Source organism: Phacochoerus africanus, chromosome 7 (assembly GCF_016906955.1).
Source record: "Phacochoerus africanus isolate WHEZ1 chromosome 7, ROS_Pafr_v1, whole genome shotgun sequence".
NCBI classification, from domain to species: Eukaryota; Metazoa; Chordata; class Mammalia; order Artiodactyla; family Suidae; genus Phacochoerus; species Phacochoerus africanus.
Genome location: NC_062550.1, coordinates 9,542,950 through 9,556,036, shown reverse-complemented (window position 1 = coordinate 9,556,036; position 13,087 = coordinate 9,542,950). Strand labels below are relative to the sequence as shown.

The window sequence follows — 13,087 nt, the reverse complement described above, 5'->3', positions numbered from 1 at the left end:
GCACACAAAACCCAGCCAAGGAGGGGCAGTGATTCCCAAGGAAAAGAAAACTTACAGAATTCCGCAGCCTCTGGGCCTGACCTCTTGCTCCAACTGGATTCTTAATGATTCCTCCCAGATTTAACTCCCAACTTTAAAGCCCAAGGGTGTGTCCAACTGGAGTTCCCCTCACCCCCCTCCCTACGCCCCACCCACCCACCCACCCACCCAGCAGATGCAATCAGGCCTGGGACAATAGGTGTCAGCAAAGGCCAGCCCTGGGTCCCACCCTGGGTTTAGCGGCTGGCACTGGTTCGAGGGAGCACCTATCCAATCTGACAGTTTCCACCAATTTCCCTGGCACCCCAGGGCACTGGGCCAGGCATCTCAATGCCCTGGCACTGCCAGACCGAGGATGATGCTACAGATGAGCCCAGTGGTGGGGAGAAAGATTTCTGCCCTGGCCCAAGGGACCTGCAACCTGGGGTGGGTTTAACACCCATAAAACTGTAAAACCTTGGATTTACCAGAGGGAGGGTCCTTTAAAATAACCCTGTACAATCTGTCCTCAGGCCTGGTTCTCCCGCTTCCCCGGGCACTTTCCCCTGGCTGTCTCCCTCGCTTCCCTCAGGTCTCAACCCTCAGCTCCCTTTCACAGGGAGGACTCCCAATCCTGATTTAAGATTTTCACCCCTTCGAGTTCCCGTCATGGCACAGCGGAAACGAATCCAACTAGGAACCATGAGGTTGCAGGTTCAATCCCTGGCCTCGCTCAGTGGGTTAAGGATCTGGTGTTGCTGTGAGCTGTGGTGTAGGTCGCAGACGAGGCTCGGATCTGGCGTTGCTGTGCCTGTAGCATAGGCTGGCAGCTACAGATCCGATTAGACTCCCAGGCTGGGAACCTTCATATGCTGCGGGTGTGGCCCTCAAAAAAAAAAAAGACACAAAGACACACACACACACACACACACACACACACAAAAGATTTTCATCCCTGGAGTTCCTCCCAACAGGATTGGTGGCCTTTTGGGAGAGCTGGGGATATAGGTTCGATCTCTGGCCCGGCACAGTGGGTTAAGCATCTGACGTTGCCGCAGCTGCAGCTTAGGTTGGGACTGTGACTCGATCTGATCCCTGGCCTGGGAACATATGCCCGAAGGCCAGTCAAAAAAAAAAAAAAAAAAAGATTTCCACCCCCTACCCTCACCCCAGGGCACTGCCTCCCTCTCCGCCTCTGCTTCATTTTATCCCCTGGCATTTACCACTATCTAACATAATCTATATGGTACTTATTTCTCCTTTTTTTTTTTTTTTGGTCTGCATCCTGTGCTAGAATATCAGTTGCACAAAGGCAGGGGGTTAAAGCTATCTGGGGGCATATCTGTATCACCACTATCAAGAATAGTTGAGTTCCCATCATGGCTCAGTGGAAATGAATCTGACTGGCACCCATGAGGACATATGTTTGATCCCTGGCCTCGTTAGTAGGTTAAGGATCTGGCATTGCCATGAGCTGTGGTGTAGGTTGCACACAAGGCACAGATCCCGAATTGCTGTGGCTGTGGTGCAGGCCAGCAGCTACAGCTTCGATTTGACCCCTCGTCTGGGAACCACCATATGCTGTGGGTGTGGCCCTAAAAAAAAAAAAAAAGAATAGTTGTGGCTCAGTAGGTTAAGGGGTCAAGGACCCGATTAATAACCATGAGGATGAGGGTTCCATCCCTGGCCTTGCTCAGTGGGTTAAGGATCCAGCGTTGATGCAAGCTACATGTAGGCTGCAGATGCAACTCAGATCTGGCATTGCTATGATCTGGCATGTGCCGGTGTAGGCTGGCAGCTGTAATTCTGATTCAACCCCTAGTCTGGGAACTTCCATATGCCGCAGATGTGGCCATAAAAAGAAAAGAAAAAAAAAAAAAAAAAGAATAGCGTCTTGAAGTTCCAGCTGTGGTGCAGTGGGTTAAGAATCCAACTGCAGCAGCTTGAGTTGCTTCAGAGGTGTGGGTTGGATCTCTGGCCCGGCGGAATGGATTAAAAAGCCTCTGATGTTGCCACAGCCAAGGCTTGGATTCAAACCTTGGGCCAGGAACTTCTCTATGCCACAGGTGCAGCCATAAAAAAATAAAATAAAATAAAAATTGTTTTAAAAAGAATAGTGTCTGGCACAGGGGAGGGATTCAATAAATATTTGCTGCCCAAGTGAATGGCTAGATCGTGAAAGGACAGCCTCCACTCCCTCTGAGGACACATTAGAGCTACCACTTATTGAGCACCTACTGTGTGCCAGGCCCTCTATGAGTTACCCACATTCAGTCCTCACATCCAGCCTCAGCGGAGGTAGTTCCCTGGCAGAGCCCACCCTCTTCGTTCCCCCCTGGCTGATGGCGAACACTGCTCCTGGACAAGTCCCTGTCCCCCTCCACCAGACCCCTGCTAGAGAAGCAACTCTGGGCCCCTGCCGAGAGCCACAAGGCCTCATGGGGTTCATTTAACCCGCCTCCATCATTTCACAGGCAGAGAGTCTGAGACTCAGGGAGCCTTACTCAAGGTCACAGACGGAATCCGAGACAGGAGCCCACGGCGGTGAAGAAGCTGCCTTCACATGCTGACTGCTGCTTTCAAACTCCGTGTGACCCTAGGGAAATCCCTTAAACTTCCTGAGCCTCGTTTGTGAAATGGAGACAACACAGGTGATTGTGCACAAAACACCTTCGTCTGGAGAAAGCCCCTGAGTAGGACGAAGGCATTGGTCCTCTTACTGAGCAGAGCAGAGGAATCGCAGGCCGCCTGCCTTGGATCCCCTCTCCCCGCGCGTCTCCGGCTTCTTTCCTTATCTCATCTCCCCCTGGAGGGGCCGCCAGAAGCCCCTTGGAGGTGCAGGGGGGATGGAGGTACACCAACCTGGCTGGGCCCAGGTGAGTCACCGGCCTGGCCCACTCTCTGTCTACCCCTGTGGTCTTGGTTCTAGAAACTTCTGCAGGGAGGTTCTCTGGGGTCTTCCTACTTGTCTCTCTTCCAAGACCTCCGAGGTCAGCAGCCCACACAGGCTCTGTTCTAAGAGGTCCTCTTCAGGCGTGCCAGCCTGGAAGTGCTGCCCTGGCCCATTCTCCATGCCCCGGTGGCCCTTCCAGGATGTCCCACCCACCTCTGGCTGCTCCCAGGGCAGTGCCCTATCTCAGAAGGGCCTTGGCCTCTCCTCTCGCCTCTCCAGACTCCCCTGCTTTTGGATGCTTCTCCTGGGTGAGCTCATCACATCATCACGCCTGGTCAGGCTGTTTCCAGCACTGATTTCCCCCCCCCCCCCGCCCCGCCCCCCACCATCTTCAGCTGAGCAGCAGCAGGGCCGCGTGCCAGAGGCCTGGGTTTGAGTGCCAGCTCAGCCACTGGACCTCAGGGGGACCTTGAAGAATCTACAGCTTCTCTTTAGGACCAGGAAGCCTCTAAGGCTCTCTCTTCAGTAGCCCGGTCTGTCAACTTAAGGCCGGACCAGATAGGGAGTGGCCTCCACATCTGGGCCCTCTGGTGAGAAAGATCTCAAGGCCCCACACGTCTGGGCTCCCTGGGGAAGGGTCCTCTTCCCACCGCTACCCCCATATTCAAAACATACGCACTTCCTGTCAGCTCTGCCTCCCAACTATATTCCCAGCCCAGCCTCGTCAGACGATGGGCGGCTTCCCCGCGGATACTACACCCACCTTTTAATGGTGAGATCACCACCCTCTGTGACTGGAAATACACCAATGGCTCCTTCTGTCAGCCTGAAACCTGCACTCTCTCCCAGGCCTGTGATGATCTCTCCCTAACCTGCCTTTCAGATCTTACCTTGAACCTCTCCCTGCTCTGGTCATTCATTCTGTTCCACCTCAGGGCCTTTGCACTTGCTGTTCCTTCTGCCTGAATAATCTACCCCTGCCCCAGATCTTCAGTGGATGTCACAGTTCGAACTCATGGTTCAAATTATGACTCAGGAGTTCCAGTCGTGGCTCAGTGGTTAACAAATCCGTCTAGGAACCATGAGGTTGCGGGTTCAATCCCTGGCCTTGCTCAGTGGGTTAAGGATCCAGCATTGCCATGAGCTGTGGTGTAGGTCGCAGACGCAGCTTGGATCTGGCATTGCTGTGGCTATGGCTGTGGCTGTGGCCGGCAGCTGCAGTTCTGATTAGACCCCTAGCCTGGGAACCTCCATATGCGGGAGCGGCCCTAGAAAAGGCAAAAAGACCAAAAAAAAAAAAAATCATTACTCAAAAGTCACCTTTTCACAGAAGCCTTCCTCGACCACACAATCTGAAGCGGGTCCCATTGCCCTCCATTCCTCTCTGCTGGCTCACTCCAACTTACGGTGATTATGGAACTTACTACGGGCTGGAAACATTAGCTTGTTTATTTTTTATTTTATTTATTTATTTATTTATTTATTTATTTATTTATTTTTTGTCTTTTTGCTATTTCTTTGGGCCGCTCCCACGGCATATGGAGGTTCCCAGGCTAGGGGTCTAATCGGAGCTGTAGCCACTGGCCTACACCAGAGACACAGCAACGCGGGATCCGAGTCGCGTCTGCGACCTGCACCACAGCTCACGGCAACACCAGATCCTCAACCCACTGAGCAAGGGCAGGGACCGGACCGGCAACCTCATGGTTCCTAGTCGGATTCGTTAACCACTGCGCCACGACGGGAACTCCTAGCTTGTTTATTTTTAAGCCTGTGAACATAAGCTCCAGGAGAAAGAAAGCTTCCTATGAGTGCTCCTGAGGGTGCTCGGTTGGTAATGGGTGTCTCATAAATACTTGCGCAGTGAGCGCACTCTGCCGCGGGTGTGTGGTCTCGGGGGGGTGGAGGCAGGGCCTGGCACTTCCCATCCCTGGGCCAGACGTGCCTGACAGCCTTCCCTCGGGGACAGGCTTGTAGTTCCCCCGCCCCTCCCCCCTTCTCCTGGTGGGCTCTCTGCCGGCCCCTCGCCCTCGGCTGGGCACACCCTCTCTCAGCATTCCCTGTGCTGCTGTCTGCTTAGGGGAAATCAACTCCCAGAGGAGTTAGGGAACGCCTGCCACGTGTCCCACAGGCGCAGTGAGCACTAAAAATAACCTGGCATCACCCAAGGACCATATCCCCCTGCCTCCCGCTCCCCCGCCCCATCTACCTTCCTTCCTTCAAGTCAGCCGGTCACCTGCCTGCCCCGCTGGGCTCACCTGACCCAGCTGCCGGCTCTCTCCAAAACTTGCTCCTTCCATCCTCTGGGAATCCAAGGAATCCCATTCCCAGGACACGCAACCACTCATTAGCCAGGCCACGGGAATTATGACGATTGCCGCGGCTAATAACTCCGACTCCCACAACAGCACTCCTTGATGCAGCATAGCTGGCGCAATTCATCATCTCCTCGCCATGTCACATGTCTGTCCACACACACGTCCTGATGCCAGCTCCTCGCAGGACCCCAGAGAGCCACACTGGACCCTGTTCGCCAGAAGCTGACAATCCGCCTGAGGAGACTGCCTGTACCCAAGGAAGAGGATGGACTAACAATGCCGGTGAGAACATGCCAGCAGTGAGAGCCACAGGACAGAGCCACGTGGCCTGGGGTCAGGGCAGGCACCAAGGAGGGGTGGGCGAGCTGCCCCCAGCCCCCTCTGAGCATTCTATGAGACTCGAGACCTGGGTTTTCTTTTCCTTCTCTTTCTTTCTTTCATTCTTTCGTAGCCACACCTGCAGCACATGGAAGTTTCCAGGCTAGGAGTCGAATCAGAGCTGCTGCTACCAGTCTATGCCGCAGCTTATAGCAGCATTGGATCCTTAACCCACTGAGCCTGAGTCAGGCCAGGGACTGAACCTGCATCCTCACAGAGACAATGTTGGGTCCTTAACCCACGGAGCCACGACAGGAACTCCTGGGTTTCCTTAACTTTTCACGTGAGGTGCTACACAAAGACAGCACCCAGACAAGTCCCCGAGCTCCCTTCTGACCAGATGGCCCCCAATCCCCTTCTACAGCGTGATCACAGAGTTGCCACTGGGGAGGGTGGGAGGACGTTTGATCTGAAGGTGGGTAGGATTTGGAGGGTGAAGAGGAAACAGGAGGCTAAGGAAGAACAGCCTGAGTGAATGCTCTATGGAAGGAACCACAGATATTTGGGGTGTGGGGAGGCCCTGTGGGGTGACCCGCTAAATGGCACCCCAGATCCCTCTCCCTCTGGGAAGAAGGTTGAAAAGGAAGGTGGAGTTGGGCAGGGTCTCCCATCCCAGACAGCTAGATATGAGGTTTATCCACTGGTTTTGCTCAGAGCAGCTTCGAGTTTTGCACGTGGACGAGAAGAGGAAGTTGAACGAGCAAAGCCAGCATTTACTGCGTTGTGCAGCTTTAGCCATTAGTTCTTAAAATGCAATGGACACATCATCGAATCTTATTTGATTCTACAGCAATCCTGTGAGCTGCAGATGGCCCCAGCCGTTTTACAGGTAGGCACCGGAGGCTGAGAGAGTTGAGGGGAATCTGATCTAATGTTGACAACAGTTATGAAGCACTCCAGTTTGCCCTCCAGATCCACCCTGAAGCCGCATCCTGCCTCGAGGACTGTGCCCCAATCTGCCTTTGTCTCCCTCAATACAGGCCAACCAGGACCTGCCCAGGTATCTGAGGCCCTACGGAATGAGTCCACTCACCCGCTTGGGAAGCATCCAGCGGATGCTGCTGGCCCCTAAGGGAGCTATCTACAAAGCAGATACTTGTCCCTCAGGAAGTTCATTCAGTGATTCTTTGGGGTGTGGGAAGAAAAAACATCGTATTCATATTTCATTTCTTTTTTTTTTTTTTTTGTCATACCAATGGCATATGGAAGTTCCCGGGCCAGGGATCGAACATGCACCACAGCAGCGACCCAAGGCCCTGCAGTGACGATGCTGGATCCTTAACCCACTGCACCACAAGAGAATGCCATTATTTCATTTTTAATCTTAGCCTCCTAAATATTCTATTTTAATGTTGGTTTTATAATGCACACACCAGCACGTAACAACTAAGACATACTTTTGAATACATGCATGTTTAAAATTATTTGTACAGACTGGGTGTGCAACCAAACTTTGCATTAGTGTGTGAGTTCTCACTTGAGGGGCAGTATGGTAGAGACCCTGCTTCCACTCGCTCGATTCAAGTCCTCGATCAGCTATTTCTTGGCTAGACGGCTGGCTGAGTTTCTAGAACCTTCCCGAGCCTTGTTTCCTCATTTCAGCAATGGAGGTGACAAGAGCACGCACCTCAGGTAGATTAAAAGAGACGATGGACATAAAGCGTGTAGCCCAGGGCTTGACACCTGACTGGTAGATGCCGTTAGTACCCATTCAGTTACAGAAAGCAGAGCCCGGCCTGGCCGGGGCCTTGGGGTGAGCCCTGCCCAGGTGGACGGCGTCTGCTGTAGCAGACCCAGAATCCAGAATAAGTCATCCAAAATGCCTGCGACCAGGGTTAAGATGGAGATAGGACATCAACAGACGCCAGCAGAGTGAGAGGACTCTCTCAGAAAGCCCAGATGGTCCATGCAGAAGATGACAACAAAGAGATGTATTTGGAAAAACAGACGGGCGTCAAATCAGACACCCTTTCAGGCGACAGCGGTAACGGCCGCGTGCACTTGAGTTAGCGTGCCTGGAATTGAAGCTTGGTTCCGCATGGGCAATTTATTTAACCTCTCTGTGCCTCAGTTTCACCATCTGTAAAGCAGGGACACTAATGTGCCTATTTCATAGTATTGCTCTAAAGCAGTTCAGACAAGAGGCTCTACAAAAAGACCAACAAATAAAAACCAAGAGGCTGGTGAACGAGGCTCTCAATGAGTGTTAGCTACTAGTTTCTTAAACAGTCAGGGGCAGAGGTGTGGATGTTTCAGAAAGTTATCATTTCCCAGGCCCAAGGCGGGGACTTGATTCTGGCCCTGGGGCTGATGGTCATTCTAAATGATTTAAACATCTTGACTAGGCAAATGGGCCACCTCCAATTTTCTGTGAATTGGAAGGTGACTTCCCCAATTCTGTTTCAGAACATCAGAGACCCCACATACCCAATTGCTGGGTATGTTGGGCAGGGGGGTGCTGACCCTGTTATTTCCGTCCTGGAGTGACAAGCCAGGCCAAAAGAGATGGCCTCAGAGGCGGGTGGACCCTCACTACAAGACCTTCTTAACACTTAGGGGTTCCTGCCAAGGCTCAGAGCCCTTTCTCATTCGGCAGGAGCAGGCTGTTACGGGCACATTACAGAAAAGCCAAGTTAGAAACAGAACAAAACCTCCCAGGTCTTAAAACAGATGACTCTGGGGTGGAGGGGTGGATTTCCCATCCTGAGTTGTGGCCAAAGGTACTTGTCTGGTTCAGCTGACAGGCACCCAGCCCCCCCGCCCTGCCCCTGAAGAAGGCCAGAGGGTCAAGAAGATGAGGGGTTCAGGGTGAGGTGTATGACCATGGGTTGAATGGGCCCCTAAAAGTGGAAGGAGGCCCTGGCTACCTATGGATGGACAGGCCTGGCAGTGGGTACTCAGCAGGCAGGTGGGGAGTTACTATCCCTGCTTCACACCCATTTCACAGATGAGAAAACAGAGGCTCGAAGAACAGCAACTTCTCTTTTCTCTAAGCGTGAGGACTTAGCCCTGTACAAGTGCCTCTGATGACTCCACTCTGACCTCTTCCTCCCCCTGCAGCAGCGAAGTCTCTGCAGTGGAGGCCCTGGGGGAGTTAGGCACCCAGGAGTCCACACATACTCTGTTACTGCTGCCTGTCTGGATCCTGAACACATCACCTGTGCTCTGACCCTCAGTTTCCTTGTCTGTAGGAGGAGGGGTTGATTACTAAGCTCCGCCTCTGCCCTTCCCCTCCTACTTTTCTTCCAGTTCCCTCACCCTGAACTCCTTCCAGAAGCTCCTCCCAAGGAGTTGAACCCATTGTGAGCCTGGAGGTCACCAGCCCCGCCTTAGGGACCCTGTCTGTGCCTGGTCCACACAGAGTGGATGTGAATCATTCCTATGGGTTCATACCCATCCATCCTAGGTCTAGGGACATCTCCATTCTGCGGGTTTTCCCGAGAGCCCACCCCCCTCTACCCAGCGCTTCCTCTGCTCCACTCTCTGAGCAGCTCCTGCTGGAGCAGACCTCTCCTCCAGACTCACAAACATGTGGACCCTCTTTCTGCCAGAACCATGGGGGTGGGTGGAGGGGGGGAGATTTTCTATGTAAATTAGCTCACTTAATCCTTACAACATCTGAGGAAGTAGCTTTACGTAGCCATTTCCCAGATGTGGAAACTGATGCTTGCTGTTTTTTTATTTTTATTTTTATTTTTTTGGCCACCCCCATGGCATTTAGAAGTTCCCTGGTGAGGGATCATACCCACACCACAGCAATGCCAGATCCTCAACCTGCTAGGCCACCGGGGAACTCTGAAACTGATGCTTAGAGACAGCAAAGATCTTTCCCGAGATCCCAGTGTTGGAGGCGGAGGTCTTGGCCTGCCTGACCTCGAGCCCATGTTTTTTCTATTACACCTCTCTGTCTCCCCCTCATATCCTTCCTCCAAGTATTCAGAGTGGTACCCAACTATGGCCCATCCCTCAAATGCAGTATTACGCAGCCATTAAAAATGATTACACATACACGAGTGACTAATAACAACACAAGAAAATGCTTATGACACAATGTTAAGAAGGGAAAAGCAAGACACGAAAAATTGTAAATACAGTATGATAAAATTATATTAAAATGACTGTGCATAGACACAAGATTGAAAGGAAATATTCCAAAATACCCACAGTTGTTTTGCTTGTGGGTTAGTACGAGGGGTGATTTCTTTCCTACTTTTATCCCTTTGCCAAACAGTCAGTGCATATTGCTCTTACAACAAAGAAATCATGTAAAAAATAATAACTTGTGGTTGAAATCTTTGGAAACCTGCAGTTTTCCTCTTCAGCTCCCTCTCCTTCAAATCCCTCCATAGCCCAAATTCTCAGTACAACGTGACTCTAACCAAGAGATACGGTAGGAGTTTGGGGAGAACCACCAGTACCTCCATAGACCCAGGACCAGCTCCGTTCTTTGACCAGGCTCTCCTCCGCGACCACTGAGGATTCGCACCCCGGACCCTCCTCCCAGCCCCCAGTCGGAGCTCCTGCTGACGCTCACCTGACACTCGCGGGTCAGCCTCCGAGATGCGAGATGCACACACCTGTCCCTCCAGGTGAGGACTCAGCGAATGCGCGGCGCGCAGGAAGGAGGGAGCCGGTCGGGGCGTGGCCGTGACGTCACCACTTCAGTCCCGCCCCCGGCTTCCCGGCCACGCCCCGGCTTCCAGGCCCCAGGGAATTGATGGTTCCCGAGCTTGCAGGGTGAGGTGCTGGGAACACGTCCTCGAACACGCACGCCTCAGCAGTGCCTCCAAGTACCGTCCTGGGGTGGGCGGACTGAGAGAGGCGGTGTCAGAGCGAGGGTCCCCTTGAGAAACCGAGAAACAGCTGGGATCCTCACCACGCACAACCACCCCTGGTTTATAGAGAACTCTTGGGTCCTCAGACGCTAGGTTCAAATCACCTGGGGTAAGGAGTTATCTCCGGAGGGACAGGGGGAGCCTCTGATTCCTCGAGTGTTTTCTTCAGGTCCTACCTCGCGCTTTGTACTCCTCTGGGATCCTACCTCCAGCTCTCCTGCTAAGGAAGCTGGGAGCGGAGTGTACGTGAATGGACAAGAAGTGTGATTCCAGCCCTCGGGTATCCGGGAAAATTATCCTGGCACCTGACACCTATAGTCAGGAAACTGTTTCCATCTTCTTTGTATTACCTGGGATTGTTTATACCTGGCAAAATTCTCTGCTGAAAATGCCAGCAAGGAATTCCCTCTGAGGCTCAGTGGGTTAAGAACCTGGCTGGTATCCATGAGGATGTGGGTTTGATCCCTGGCCTTGCTCAGTGGGTTAAGGATCTGGCATTGCTGCAGATGCAACCTCTCGCCTGGGAACCTCCATATGGCACAGGTGTGGCCCTAAAAAAAGGGAAGGACGGAAGGAGGGAAGGGAGAAAGGGAAGAAGAAAGAAAGGAAAGAAAGAAAGAAAGGGGGGAGGGAGGAAGGGAAGAAGAAAGAAAGAAAGAAAGAAAGAAAGAAAGAAAGAAAGAAAGAAAGAGGGAAAGAAAGAAAGAAAGAAAGAAAGAAGGGGGGAGGAAGGAAGGGAAGAAGAAAGAAAGGAAAGAAAGAAAGGAAAGAAAGAAAAGAAAGAAAGAAAGAGGGAGGAAGGAAGGGAAGAAGAAAGAAAGGAAAGAAAGAAAGAAAGAGAGAAAGAAAGAAAGAAAGGAGGAAGGAAGGAGGGAAAGAAAGAAAGAAAGAAAGAAAGAGAAAGAATCCCGCCCGCCGCACGCCTCGCCGCCCGCCCTCACTCCCTACCAGCAATAAAGAGAAAGAAAGAAGGAAAGCGAGAGAAAGAGAGAAGGGAAGGAAGGAAATGCCAGCAAAATGGTGGCAAAAAAATCAAGAGCACCAGGTTCCCCCTCTCCAAGAGCTTTAAAACTGTGCTCACCCTTGGACCCAGCGATTCCATTTCTGGAAATCTATCCCAAGGAAGTCATTCAGAATGCAAGTTCATTGTAGAGCTCTTCATAAGGGTGAAACCCAGGGCGGGTGAACAGCACAAACACAGAACCGAATATTATGCAACCATTTAAGAGTTATGTTTACAAACAGCTTAGCATATGAGGAAATATGTTCAAATATTAAGAGAATAAAAGGGCATGTGTGTGATGACAGCAGGCTTACAGTTGTACCTTAAGGCAAAACACAATGTTATGCAGGGGAAAGAGCCTGCAAATAAAATGTCCACTGTGGTTATTTCTAGGTTAACTCGAGCTATGAGGCTTGTTTTTTATCCTTGTTTCCTGCTTTTTTATCTAATGGGCTTATTTCCCTTTTATGTAATAGCTTTACCTCTTGAAGAGTTCCCCTTAATTGAGCACGTACCATAATTTAGAATAAGCCCCTCTCATGGGATCCTTCCAAGAGTCCTGAAGTAGGAATTAGTGGTCTCTCCTTCCCACCCAGGAGGCTTCAGGGCTGGCGTGGCACTGGTGGGATCCCAGAGTCCAAGTCCAAGGTTGAGAGGTCATCTTTTTCAACCTCCTCACTTACTTGTATAGCCCTCATATATTTTTCTGGTTATAAAAGTAATACATATTTATTATAGAAAATTGCAAGTTGATACAACATAGAGAAGAAAAATAAGTCAATCCCTTCATTGCTTTATGTTTTATTGTGGAAAATTTATTTTTTAATTAATTAATTAATTATTCCTTTTACCACACCCCTGTGGCATATGGAAGTTCCTGGGCCAGGGGTCGAATAGGAGCTGCAGCTGGGGCCTAGGCCACAGCCACAGCAATGGTGGATCTGAGCCATATCTGTGAACAACCTCATCACTTGTCGCAACACTAGATCCTTAACTCACTGAGTGAGGAAAGGGATTGAACCCGTGTCCTCATGGACACGATGCTGGGTTTTTAACCCTGAGCCACAACAGGAACTCCAAATTATTATTATTATTTTGCTTTTTAGGGCCATATCTGCGGCATATGGAGATTCCCAGGTTAGGGGGCCAAGCTGAGCTAAAGCCACTGGCCTACACCACAGCCACAGCAACACTGGATCCTTAACCCTCTGAGCGAGGCCAGGGATTGAACCCGAAACCTCGTGGTTCCTCATCAGATTCATTTCCGCTGAGCCACGACAGGAACTTCAGGGAACTCCAAATTTTTAAATAATACTAACTAGTAGAGGGGATATAGTATAAGGAACTCTTATACCCATGACTAATTTTCATCAAATATCAACATTTTCCATTCTTGTTTCATCTATTCCCCTCACATTTTTGAAAGAAAATTCCAGAGATCATATTATTTCATTTATAAACACTTCAGTAATCATCTCTAACAGATAAGGACTTTGTTAAAAAACAAACAAACAAAAAAAATAAAACATCCACACAAGTTCCCATTGTGGTTTAGCATGTCATGACCCTGAGCAGTATCCATGAGGATACGGGTTCAAGCCCTGGCCTTGCTCGGTGGGTTGAGGATCCTGTGCTGGCGTGG

General features: G+C 51.0%; 1 protein-coding gene across 1 annotated transcript in view; it reads right to left on the bottom strand.

Annotated features, from left to right (window-relative positions):
* CSNK1E (casein kinase 1 epsilon) overlaps window positions 1-10,202 on the bottom strand; it is a 38,170-nt gene extending 27,968 nt beyond the window's left edge. Inside the window, exon 1 of the mRNA XM_047786255.1 lies at window positions 10,142-10,202. The gene's annotated coding sequence lies outside the window, so the exon portion shown is untranslated. The remainder of the gene's footprint in view (window positions 1-10,141) is intronic.
* Window positions 10,203-13,087: the final 2,885 nt, after the last annotated feature.